This window comes from Amborella trichopoda, chromosome 2, assembly GCF_054954075.1.
Source record: "Amborella trichopoda isolate Santa Cruz 75 chromosome 2, AtrichopodaSantaCruz75HAP2 v2.0, whole genome shotgun sequence".
NCBI classification, from domain to species: domain Eukaryota; kingdom Viridiplantae; phylum Streptophyta; class Magnoliopsida; order Amborellales; family Amborellaceae; genus Amborella; species Amborella trichopoda.
In genome coordinates, this window is record NC_142337.1 from 46142059 (window position 1) to 46155166 (window position 13108).

The window sequence follows — 13108 nt, forward strand, 5'->3', positions numbered from 1 at the left end:
AGTGGGGTATGGATATTGTAGGACCCATCAACCCTCCTTCTGCCTTGGGTCATGCCTTCATTTTAGCAGCGACATTTTACTTTTCCAAGTGGGCTGAAGCGGTCCTTCTCAAGCAGGTTCCAGAGACCACTGTGGGCAACTTCATGCATCACATCATATACCGGTTCGGGGTCCAGACCGAATAATCTCTGATAATGGCCCTCAGTTTAGAAGCTATCACATTGATCGCCTAGTCAATCAGTTCGGTTTCGAGTGGAAATACTCGATCATGTACTACTCCAGAATTTAGTTTTTGAAGTTAAGGAAGAATTGGCATGAGAAGCTGCTTGAATTTTGTGGGCCTATCGTACCACCACTCGAAATGCTACAAACTCTACTCCTTATTCTCTGGTCTATGGAGCTCAGGTGGTTTTACCCCTCGAGGTTCAAATACCCTCACTCCATATCACTATACATGAGGGACTGACTGAAGACCAGAGAGTCAAGCTTCGTTACCAGGAGTTGGATGCCCTTGAGGAAAAGAGACTAGAGGCTCAGCAGAACCTCAAGCTCAATCAAGGAAAAATGAAGAGAGCCTTTGACAAGTCTGTCAAGGTTCGCTCATTCGATCCTGGGGATCTAATCTTAGCCTTCAAGAGACCGATTATCATGCATGGGTGCCATAAAGGAAAGTTTGAACCTAAGTGGGAAGGTCCATTCGTAGTCAAGAAGGTCACACCAAATGGGGCCTAGATATTGACAAACTTTGGGCCTATATACTGCCCCTTATCAATGAGCGATACTTAAAGAAGTATTATCACTGATATGTTCTTAAAATGCGGTGCGTTCAATAAAAAAAAACGCCCTCATCATAACGAAGAAGCCAACCATTTCCAAGTCAGCTTCAATCGTCTGACATATAAAACAGACTTCCCTGGAAAGGAACTGACCCATGATGGATTCCCTTCCTCCAAAACAACATGGACTTCACTGTTGTGCTAGAGGACCTGGCTTCCAACAGACCACAGTGGTCGGGCCTTCTCATTTGCCATCACTCTTGGCCCCCACAAGGCATCGCCATCCATGGTCATCACCACGCACAACTCAACACTGCGCGTGATCATCACCATGCGCAACTCAATGCCGTGTGTGATCATTGTCGTGTGCCTAACCAAGAAGTTATCCCCATATGCTTCATGAGGACTTAACACCGCACACGCTTCACCAAGAGGTTATCACCATGTGCCTCACCAAGAGGCTATCATAGTGCGCCTCACTAGAGGCTAACGCTGTGAGAATTATTCACAAGGGTCTAACGCCGCGAGTGCTTCATTAGGGCACTAACACCACGTGCACTAACCAACACTTAGTGCCGTGTGCATCATATGGCACTCCCTCCTGGACCATCATTCTGTGTCCTCTAGAAGTTCATTCCCTGCATCACAATCTCACTCCTCAGGGAGTCGAGTCTCCAGTGGCGGCTCTGATCCCCATGGAGTCCCTAAAACTGCCATGGTCCGTGCTGTATGACCTTAAACTGCACAGCCATGGTATAGATGCATGACCCAAAATTGCATGGTCCAAACTATATGAACCTTAACTGTAGTGGAGTTCAAGTTGCATGACCTTAAACTGCATGATCCTCGTTGCATGACTCTAACCTGCATAACCATGGTTCAGGTGTATGACCTTAAACCATAGCACACGTCCTGACCGCATGACGTTACTTAGTGCCATGGGCTTAAACTGTAGCAAAGTTCTAGTTTCACGACCTTCAACTGCATGGTCCTAGCTGCATGACTTCAAAATGCATAGCCATGGTATGAGCTAGAAGACCTTAAAACTGTAATGCATGGTGCAAAAAATAATCCATACGCATGACTTTAATTGTGAAATGGACCACCTCTATGCCAGGTGTACTTCATCGACATCCCCCAGTGGAGATAAGTGTATAGAAAAGAAAAAGGGGTTGTGCTTAGCCCTTCAATCCCCAGTGGGTCTATTTCACACAAACATCCCTAATAGGAGTCACATCCTATTGCGACCCACTATCCCCAGGGAGTGAGGGTCATTCTTATCTTTTCAACGCCCAGTGGGGTTGCATATGTGCTTTGGCATGTCATTCTCAACAAAGTTACATGCATACCATTACTCATTATCCCTGGGGAGTCACACTTGACCACTTAATCGCCAGTGTTGTCTGTTTCTCTATCTAAATCTCTTTTTAATTTTAACCATCCTATCCCCGTGAGTTGGGTTATTTTCCCACAAACCATGGAGTTCCATCTTTCACCTTAGGGAGTCATGCTCGTCTCCTAATCTCCAGTGAAGCCTGCTTCTCCATCTAAAACCTCTCACTGGTTTTAACCACTTTTATCGCCAAGGGAGTTGAATTGCTATCCATGGACCTATTCCTCATGGAGCTTCACCTACATGGCAACCCACTTAAATGGTGTAGGTGCACGACCCTAAAATGCATGGTCCAAACTATATGACCTTAAACTGTAGCGGTGGTCTAGTTGCATGACCTTAAACTGCACAATCCTTACTGCATGACTCTAAACTGCAAAACCATGGTCCAGCTATGTGACCTTAAACTGTAGTGCACGTCCTGGCCGCATGATGTTAAAAGGCTTATCACCATGGCTTAAACTGTAGCGGAGTTCTAGTTGCACGAACCTAAAGTGCATGATCCTAGTTGTAGGACCTTAAACTGTATAACCACGGTCCAAGCTATATGACCCTAAACAATAGTGCACATCCTGGCCACATGACGTTAAACTGGTTTGCACAAGTCCCAGAGGGATGACCTTAAACTCGTCCCCACATACATGCACACCCCTTTTACGTGCATTTTCATGGACGCTTTCCCAAATCGACCCATTCGTGCACGCGCACCACCTTCATAAATTCCCTAGTGAATCCATTCACTTCATCATTGCTATTCATCAGTCCCCAGTGAGTCTCACCCATGTTCACAAAATGGCAAGCCATTTTGCCCTCCATACTCGTCATAAGCTAGTCGATCACCATTTTTCATCTTCCATTCATACATCTTCCATTTTTCATAGGTAGCCTCATGTCATCTCCCCAAAGTGAGTCAAATTACCACCACACTCACACCATGGCCTCCATGTACTGTCACTCATCACCACTATGGTCCAGCTGTATGACCCTAAACTATAGTGCACATCCTAGCCGCATGACGGTAAAAGGCTTCGCACAGGTCCCGAAGGCATGACCTTAAACATGCCTTCACAAAATAATAGGCATTATGTATACCTGGATAAGGGAACAACATGAGTAAAAATGACAGACAGGCATGATCACGAAACCATAAGTAAAAGAGTTCCGTAAAAACAAAACTTGGGCACGGTGGAAACCCTGAAAGGGCACCTTGAGTAAAAACAGATGAAATGGATGGACATGTCTGAAAGGTCATGTGTAAAAAAGCCCTGAATGAAAGGAAGTTGGTGAAACCGTCTTTACGGCAACACTTCCCTCGTCCAGGTGAAAAACTCAAAAGGGTGCTTGGACCCACAAAAAGCAAGTTGACCCAGCATCACAGACTCAGTCGGCACTTAATTGCCAAACATGCATAATTCTGGTTAATGAGGTCCATAAAAAATCCTCGACTGCCAGCATCCAATCACAACACAAAATGGCTCAACCAGGAGTGAGTGCCTCATAAGATCTCCTGCACTTCACCTCCAAAAACAAGAAGAGTCCTTGAGGGTGAGGAAGATAATCGAAATATCCCTCCAAAATGTTAAAAACCCTATAAAGGCAAGAAATTGACAAAACCAGGACCCAACGTGCTAGAGACTTCATGGTGATCCCTAGCCATGAGGTCACCTCGTCAAAAACCTTCCTTAGCTGACAAGCCCAGACCTTCGGGATAGGCCAACAAAAAGCTCTCGACTGGACCTAGCAAGATGGGGTCCACGAGGTCACCTCGTCAAAATTCCCCCTAGCCGACAGGCACAGACCTTCGAGAAAGGCCAACAAAAAGCCCCCGACTGGACCCCACTAGATGGGACCTAAGCAGGTACCTTGATTATCAAAGGAAAACCTGGTGTAGCAGAAAACAATGCCTACCAAAGGTTCATAGCACTTGGCTGTCAAATATGCCTGATTTTGATTGACGAGGTCCACACAAAATCCTTAGCTGTCAGAATTGCAAATAGTCCGTTGAGGGTGAGGACGTTGACAGATCCCTCAAAATTCTCTTCTCCCCCTAAAGACTCCACAGATGGACCAGTACATTGCATCAAAATGTCTGAGCATCCTATATACAACATTGTGTGGATCTCCTCGACGTTCATGTAGTCTTGTGGCTAGGAAGTAAAAGAAATAAAGCAAGAGGAAATTTTCCAAATGATTGTCCTTCTTGCTTCTCTCAAAGCACAACATTCGGTCGGGTATGTTGTTGGAAGACATTTTTCATCATCATGGGTCCCGATGCAGAATAAAAGGGAAAAGCTGGTCAATAAAGCCTAACATACAGTGGAAATTTTGACAGTCTCAGAATGGCCCCAGAACTAGTCAAGACCTTCATAAAGACTCTTAAAAGTCTCCTGTCAAGTTTTTTACATTTCGACATGTCTAAAGCAATGTAGACTGACGAACAGTTTCGATAGAATCAGCCTCTTGCACCCTGAAAGAGACTCTATAACTAGAACTTCATTTTTAGTATGCCAAATTGTTGTGGGACCACTGTCATTTTATCCGACACTGTTGAAAACCCCTAGGGGTCCAATTTCATCTTAAACAAAAATTTTACAAAGAAGTTATAAGCAAAATATCGAAAAGGAGTAGGCCGCACACTATTCCCGTGCGGCCACCCTGCAACTAAACTTCATTACAAGGGCAGTCATGAACAATGACTTTCAATGCTCATATCTCACTCGTCTCAAGTCGGATTGTGCTCAAATGTTGTTAGCGTGTTCGTCTCATCAAGATGAACGTTTTGATATGTGTCACGTCTCGTGACGACGCCCGAGCGTGAAGAAACGTTAGAGAGAAGTTGTTGATATGTGAAGAAAGTTACATGAAAATCAACAGCGTTGCACCTCGCTCGAGTGGCCAAATCACGACGCTTGCAAACCTGATCGACGTGAAACCAGTTGCATCGCGTGCATAGCATCCATGACTATCACTAGTCCGAACGTCGTACATGATGAATGACGCTGATGAAGTGACTACAAATTCTGGTGTTGGAATTCTAGATTCCGACCAAAACTCCAAAGTTGCAAAATCCTTGTCCAAAAATCGAGTTACGGTTGTTGCCAAATGTTCGTCTCATCAAGAAATCACAAAAAAACATCAAGGAATGAGCACATTATCGATCTGAAGTTTCAAGATTCATCAAAATTTCAAGACGTATGATTGTGGCTTAAAAACACGATCCATGACTCGAAGTTGGTATCAAATCGATCGTCATGCTAACTGTACAAAAAAACAATCATCTTTCGATCAAACAGGCATCAGAACAACCCTAGATCATCTATGAAAGGCCACACCAGTTCTAGGGCAGCAGTAAGGATTGCTCTGAAATTCTACGAATTGTTAAGAAGGGGTAAATCAGTCATTTTACACCCTATTTTTCTATTTTATTTAATTTAGTTAAATCTTAATTTTCGTCAATTAAGTTTAATTTTGATCAATCCACCCATGTTTGGGAAAAAATCTATATATACCATCTATTACCATTGTCCGCAGACGCTTAGCCAAAGAGACTTTTGCTTAATAAATCTCTATTTCTTCTTATTGTTGGGTCACATTTTAAGAGAGAGAGAGGAAGGAGAGAGAAACTTTTGGATCGGTACCCCTAAGCTTAAGGTAAATATTTCTCTCTCTTCTCTTCCTTTCTTTCTTCTTCTCTCTCTTCTTCTCGCTCTACTTCTTCATCTTGGCTTTTCTTAGGGGCCATGCATGGCAGTGGTAGTGCCGTGCATGCCTCTTTCTTTCTTTCTTCTCCTGTGGTTCCACAGATCACGCATGGCGATGGCAGCACCATACGTGAGCTTCTTTCTCCTTTTTTTTTTTTCCATCTCTATCACTCGACAAGGCTCGCAGACCACGTTGCTCATCGTTATCCACAAATGTGTCTTTGACGCCTCCATGAGAAACATAGACGACAATGCCTATTACCGCCTGTAGGGGTTTTCCCTTGTTGTGCGCCTATCTCAGACGACGATGCCTATCACCGCCCGCGAAGGGTCATGATAACACCTATCGTCGTCCACAAGTTCCTTTCATGTGCTCGGCACCTATTGTCATCCACAAGCTTCCTTCGTGCGCTTGATGCCTACCGTCGTCTGTGAGGTTCCTTCATGTGCTCGGTGCCTATCGTTGTCTGCAAACCTCTTTCGTCGCTCGGTGCCCATCGTCGTCCGTAGGTTCCCTTGTGTCCCACGCCCATCATCGTGTGCCACAGAACGAACAATCGTCATGTGGTTCACAAATGGCTATCGCCACGGGCTTCATAAGAGGCTGTCACGACCCACGAAGGGGTGTGTTACCTTCTCGTGTCGCTAACGACAATGCCCAACGCTGTCCAAGGACCTTGACACTGCTACTCCATGGTTATGAGTGGCGACTCCTAACGCCGTTGGGAACCCATCTCTTCGCTGTCTCGTGCCTTCTCTTCATTCTCTTCTCACTTGACTGAGGGTAGAATCAGTCTAGCATTGCCATAGAGGTCTGGCTATCAAGCAGTATTGTTGTCGTGCTGGTCTTGAGTACCATACCCATCTTGCTGCCACACCAGATTAGGACAGTCATATCGGCCTCGGTTTCAAGTAGTATTATTGTCATGCTGGTCTTGAGTACCAAGCCCATCTTGCGATCACTCCAAGTCGGTCATTGTACTTGTCCAATTATCATGCTAGTCTTGTCCCTTTACCAAGTTCTCTTCTCTTTCTACGTTTATTTGAACCTTCCACTTCATCACCCTCACTTATGAATGTGCATTGCTATAAGACAAGGGTGAGTCCTTTGGCCCACTTGTCTTGCAAGTTAACCATGATAATGTTGTGTAGAAAACTACGAGATTGCAGATCAAGGAAGGCAATTCTAAACCAATTGAAACAACTGGGGGGTTTTCCATCATGATTTAAGAGGGCACCCACACTAGTCAGCCCAAGTAATTCATGGACCCAGGTGAAGTTAGTCCCCACCTCACGTTAAATTCCTCTCTCACTAGTTGGATACTTGCCGTTGTTCTGTGAACGTGGTTCTCAAGAGAGCGATCTCAAGTCTCGGGTCTCCCAAACCCAAGACGCGTGTCACCTGATCACCTAGATCTGGAGGGCGAGATCTAGGCACCTACCAGGGATAAGAGAGAAGCTCGCAGACGGCTATAGGAATTGCCTTGACCCTTTGCCGGTGACAATAGACATCGTCGTCTGCGATAGGCACGCACCAGGATGAGACCCTTGCGGGTGACAATAGGCATAGCCATTTGCACTTACACAGACACCGAGGATACGCCTGCGGACAACGATGAGCAGCACCATCTGCGAACTTCATTGAGAGATTGAGACGAATGAAGAGAGGGGGAAAGAAACTCACACATGGCACTACCACTGCCATGCACGACCTGCGAAACCACAAGAAAGGAAGAAAGGAAGAGGCATGCGGGGCACTGCCACTGTCGTGCATGGCCTTTGAGAAAAATGCAGATGAAGGAGAAGAAAGAGAAGAAGAGAAAGAAGAAGAGAGGAAAGAAGAGAAGAGAGAGAAGGAGATGTACCTTAAGCCCAGAAGTACTTACCTAAAAGTTTCTCTCACCTTCCTGTCTCTCCCAAAACTTGACCCAACGAAAAGAAGAGATGAAAATTTTATTAAGCAAAGTCTGGTCCCATGTACAATGATAGTATGTGATATATATGGCGTTTTTCCAAAATATGGGTTGATTGATCAAAATTAAACCTAATTATTAAAAATTAATATTTAATTTAATTAAATAAAATAAGAAAATAAGGTATAAATGACTGATTTACCCCTTCTTAACAATTGGAAAAATTCCAGAATAGTCCCTACCGCTGCCCTTGAACATGCGTGATCTTTCATGGATGATCCGCGGTTGTTCTAGTACCCGTTTATCCGAAAGATGATTGTTTTCTTGTAGAGCTTAGCATGACGATCGATTTGATACAAACTTCAAGCCATGGATCGTGTTTTTAAGCCACGATCATGGGACTTGAAATTTGTTACGGTCGTGATTTCTTCACTGGATCACACTGAGCATGTTGTTACAGTCGTGTGGCAACAAACACAGCTCAATTTCGTGCCCGTACAAAGATTTCACAACTTTGGAGTTTTGGTTGGAATCTGTAATTCTGGTACCAAAATTTGTAGCCACTTCATTGGATTTGTGTGCAAAATCTGACAGTTTATCATGCGCGTGGTTTGGACCAGTGATATCCATGGACCTTATGCACGCGATGCAACTAGTTTCACGTTCATTGGGTTCGCGAGCACCGTGATTTGGACGCCCGAACGAGGCATGATGATGCAACTTTCTTTACGAATTAGCAACTTCTCTCTAGCTTTTCTCCACATTCGGAAGTCATCACGAGACGTACCACATATCAAAACTCTCGTATTGACAAGACGAACACGCTCACAAAATTTGAGAGCGATCTAACTCAGGACGAATGAGATATGGGCCCCGAAAGTCACTGTTCATGATTGTCCCTTTAATAGAGATTACTTGTAGGGTGGCCGCACGGGAATAGTGTGCGGCCTCTCCTGTTTCGATCTTTCACCTAAAAATTCTTCTTAGAGTGTCCGTTTAAGTTGAAATTTGACCCTTGATGGTTTTCAATCATGTCGGCTCCAGTGGCAGTGGTCCCACGGACGTTTGATGCTCCGAAACTAGGGTTCGCGTTATAGGGGTTAGAGGTTGATTTTTCCCAAACTGTTTCTCAGTTTGCACTGCCTTAGAGATGTCGGAATGTGATGAAACTTGAAAAGAGACGATTTGGAGTCATTATGAAGATCTTGACCTGTTCTAGGGCCATTCTGAGACTGTTAAAATTTCCACTATTTGTTAGGCTTTATTGACCGACTTCTCTTTTTATTCCGCATCAAGGATCCATGGTGCTGAAAAATATCTTTAAACAGTGATCTTTGAGGAATCTTCAAGAGCTCTTTAAGGCAATATTGCCTAAATCTGAAGATTCCTTTCGAACCTTTCAGGATGGTGCAAACCCTTCTCCCACTTGTTAAAGAAAAATCTTCCTTTTGAGTGTGACAAAACATGTTAGAAAGCTTTCGAAGACATGAAGAATTATTTGTTAAAACTCCTTGTTCTCTCTAGACCAATCCCAAGAAAGCCCCTCATCTTTTACGTGACTGCATTGGATGCGTCACTTGGTGCATTGCTAACACAAAACCATGACGAAGGAAAGGAGACGACTCTATACTATCTCAGCCGAAGAATGCAAGGAGTTGAGGAGAACTATTCCCCCATTGAAAATATCTGTTTATCTTTGATATCCGTAGTTCAAAATCTCAAGCACTATTTTCTTGCACTCCCGGTTCAACTCGTCTCTCGTGCGGACACCATTAACTTTCTCTTGTCACATCCCTGTCTGTTAGGTCTACTTGTGAAATGGTCACTGCTCCTCATGGAATTTGATATCACATAGGTGCCACAAAACATTTGTACAGGTCAAGCCATTGCAGATTTATTGGCTACACATCCGCTTCCAACTAATTCTCCCTTATCTGATGATTTACTAGATGAAGAAGTATTTCTTGCTGAAACTTCATGTGATTGGAAGATGCACTTTGTAGGGATATTCAGTCTGAAAGAGGTGGTGCCGGATTAATGTTCTCCACCCCACATGATGGCCTTGTCCCACAATCATTCTCTCTCTTATAGATAGAGTAGCATAATGAAGCAGAATATCAAGCACTCATCATAGGCTTGGAGAATGCTTCCCACATGAACTTGAAATACTTAGCCATTTATGGAGATTCAGAGTTGGTCATAAGCCAGGTCAAAAGGGTATATGATGCAAGGAAGGATAACCTCAAGCCTTAATTCAATACTGCCAAAGCATTGATGACAGAATTTGAAGACATCGCTCTTGAGTACGTACCGCGAAGGCTTAATGCATTAGTCGACACACTCGCCAAGTTAGGGGAAACTATTCAGATCCCAAATAAGGAGTCGACATCAGTATGGATAGCTGAGTGCAGATGTGTTAATTTTGTTAATAAACTTGACAATGATGATGTAATGCTGTTGTTTGAGGAATGCCCTCCTTTTCCATTCGGAGCACTATTTGCAGCTAGAAAGGCCATGCAAGCCTCGAGCAGTCCTCAGAATCCTCCTATGATCAAAGAAAAAGAAGAAGAAGAGTCATAATCTCAGGATCCCTTGTGTGCGGAAGTGGAGCCAGTAACAAATTGGTGAACCTTATAAAAGACTGCAGGCAGCACAACTGGCTTCCTGATAACTCCATTGAATGTAACGTTAGCCACATGATATGTGTTTGGTGACGATATTTTTTTTTGAATTTTTACAATTGATCAGAAAGATGTAAACCATGTACTCAAAGAATTTCATGTCGGAGTTTGTGGGATGCACCAGTCTGACCCTAAGTTGTACAACAGAATCATCAGGATAGGTTATTATTGGCATAGTATGAACGTTGGTTCCGTTATGTTTACAAGAAACTGTCTGGTATGTCAGATTCATTCGAGCTTCATTCATCAAGTTCCTGAGCCTCTTCACCGGATAGTAGCATCATGGCCTTTCGCTCAGTGGGGTATGAATATTGTGGGTCCTATCGATCCACCATCTTTTTTGGGGCATGATTCACTACTTGCTACTATTTCAGGTCATTTTTCATAACTTCTATCCCTGGTGTAAATAAGGAGAGAGCAGTTCATGACTTAAGTCTGACGATACTAAAATGCTTGTCGACTACGGATGCCCTAGGTCATTAAGCACAGATTTGAAGTGAAAATTCCAACAGTCTTAAAATGGCCAGAGAACATGTAAGAACATGCTTAAGGGTTTCCTAAGAACACTTTCCAAGTTTCATTGCAATCTATCCGACGAGTTTTAGATAGTGCAAATATCAAAACAGTTTCGAGAAATCTTGCCTCTTTCATGCCGAAAATGGGCTTTGAATTATAACACCATTATCAGAGCATCAGATGATCTTCAGACCATCTCCATTGGATTTATAACGGTCGAAAACCCTCGAGTACCCGTTTTCGTCACGTTTGGATGCTTATAGAGTAAGTTACGATCAAATTACCCAAAATGGATAGGCCTTACGCTATTACAGTGTGCCCTCAACCAACCAGTTTTATCAATAGAAACTGTGCATCACCAATTCGGGGGCAAACGTCTTCTTCATCCCAAGTCGAATCGAGCCAAAATTTTAGGAACATATTCATCTTGTCGACCCTGTCGATCTGATTCGTGGCACGCATGGTGACATGGCTCGAGCTGAGAGAAATCAAAGAGAGAAGTTCACTGCAAAAATTTAAAAGTAGCAGGGAATTTCTAGCCATGCTCGTTCGTCTGGTCAACGTGAAATCATGCTCGTTACGACCACAAGGTCGAGAGCTTCTTCCGGGTCGACCCTTGCACATGATGGACGGTCGAATTAACTAAAAATTAAAGATAAACACGAGCAAATTCTGACCATCGGAATCCAAATTCTGGCCAAAGTTTTCCAATTTGGAAAATGGTCATCTAAGCATCAAATCGAGCAATTCATTTTGCAGAACGATCATGGGAACTTGCTCGTTATGCTACAATGAAGAAATTAAAGAGCACTGAGAAAGGAGTTGAATCATAAAATTAGATTGCAGGTTTTTTTATGTTTTTTCCATGTCATGATCATGGTTCAAAACTCAGATCCATGGCTCGAAATTGGTACCAAAATGATTGCCTTCTCGAGCCCATCAAGAAAACAGTAGTCTTTTGACTGGATGGTGACCAGCCCCAAATCAGCCATAGAACAGTCGCACGATTGAACGACCATTACAAGGATTGATTTAAAGTTACCCATATTGTTGATGCAGGGGAAAAATCATCATTTTGCCCCATTTTCTTATATTTTTTTTATTCTTTTAATGCCTAATTTTTGACAATTAGGTTAAAAATTGATCATCCACTCATGTTTGGGCCCCATTTATATATAAAGAACGTATCATCTACATGTAAAGGAGCCCACTTTTACTTAATAAAATTTCCATCTTTTGTTCATTGTTGGGTCACGTTTGAGAGAGAGAGGAGAGAGAAGATTTTTTATTGTTACCCTTGGGCTTAAGGTGACTCTCTCTCCTCTCATCTCTTTCTCTCTCTTCTCTATCTTCCTTTTTCTCTCTCTTTATTATCTCTCTTCCTTCTTTGTCTCTCTTCTTTCTCCCTCTTCTTTCTCTCTTATTTCTCTCTCTTTCTTCTCTCTCTCTTCTTTCTCTCTTCTCTTTCTCTTTCTTCGCCTTATCTTTCTCTCTCTTCTCTTTCTCTTTCTCTTATCCCCTCTTCCGCTCTTCTTTTCTCTCTCTCTCCTCTTTTCATTCCTTTCTTCTTCTCCTCTTCCCACTTTCTCATCTCTCTCTTTTCCTTATCTCTCTTCTCTTTTTCTCTCTTCTCTCTTTCTCCTCTCTTTCTCTCTTCTCTATTCACTCTTTGCCTCTCCCTCTTCATAGGGTAACGATGTGGACCTACCCTTTTTGGTGGGCCTTGTCGTGGTTCCTTTGATATCTGTCTCTCTCCTCTCATAGAGGCAGTGACATGGGCCTACCCTTTTGGAGGGCCCTGTTGCCATCCCTCTATTATCTCTTCTCTTTTCTTTCTTTCTTTCTCTTCCCTCCTTTAAAAAATGGTGATAAAGCTACTGTCTGGGTTCTTTCTCTCTCTTCCCTCTTCACAGATGACAATCAAGCTGCCATCTGTGTTTTCTCTCTCTTCCCTCTTCACAGACTGTAACAAGTCACCGTCTGTGTTCTCTCTCCCCTCTTCACAAATGGTATTCAAGTCACCGTCTGTGTTATTTCTCTCTCTTCCCTCTATCTTTCTCTTTCTTCTCTTTCTCTTTCTCTTTCCCTCTTCTTTCCTCTCTCTCACCTCCTCCTTTTCCTTTCTTCT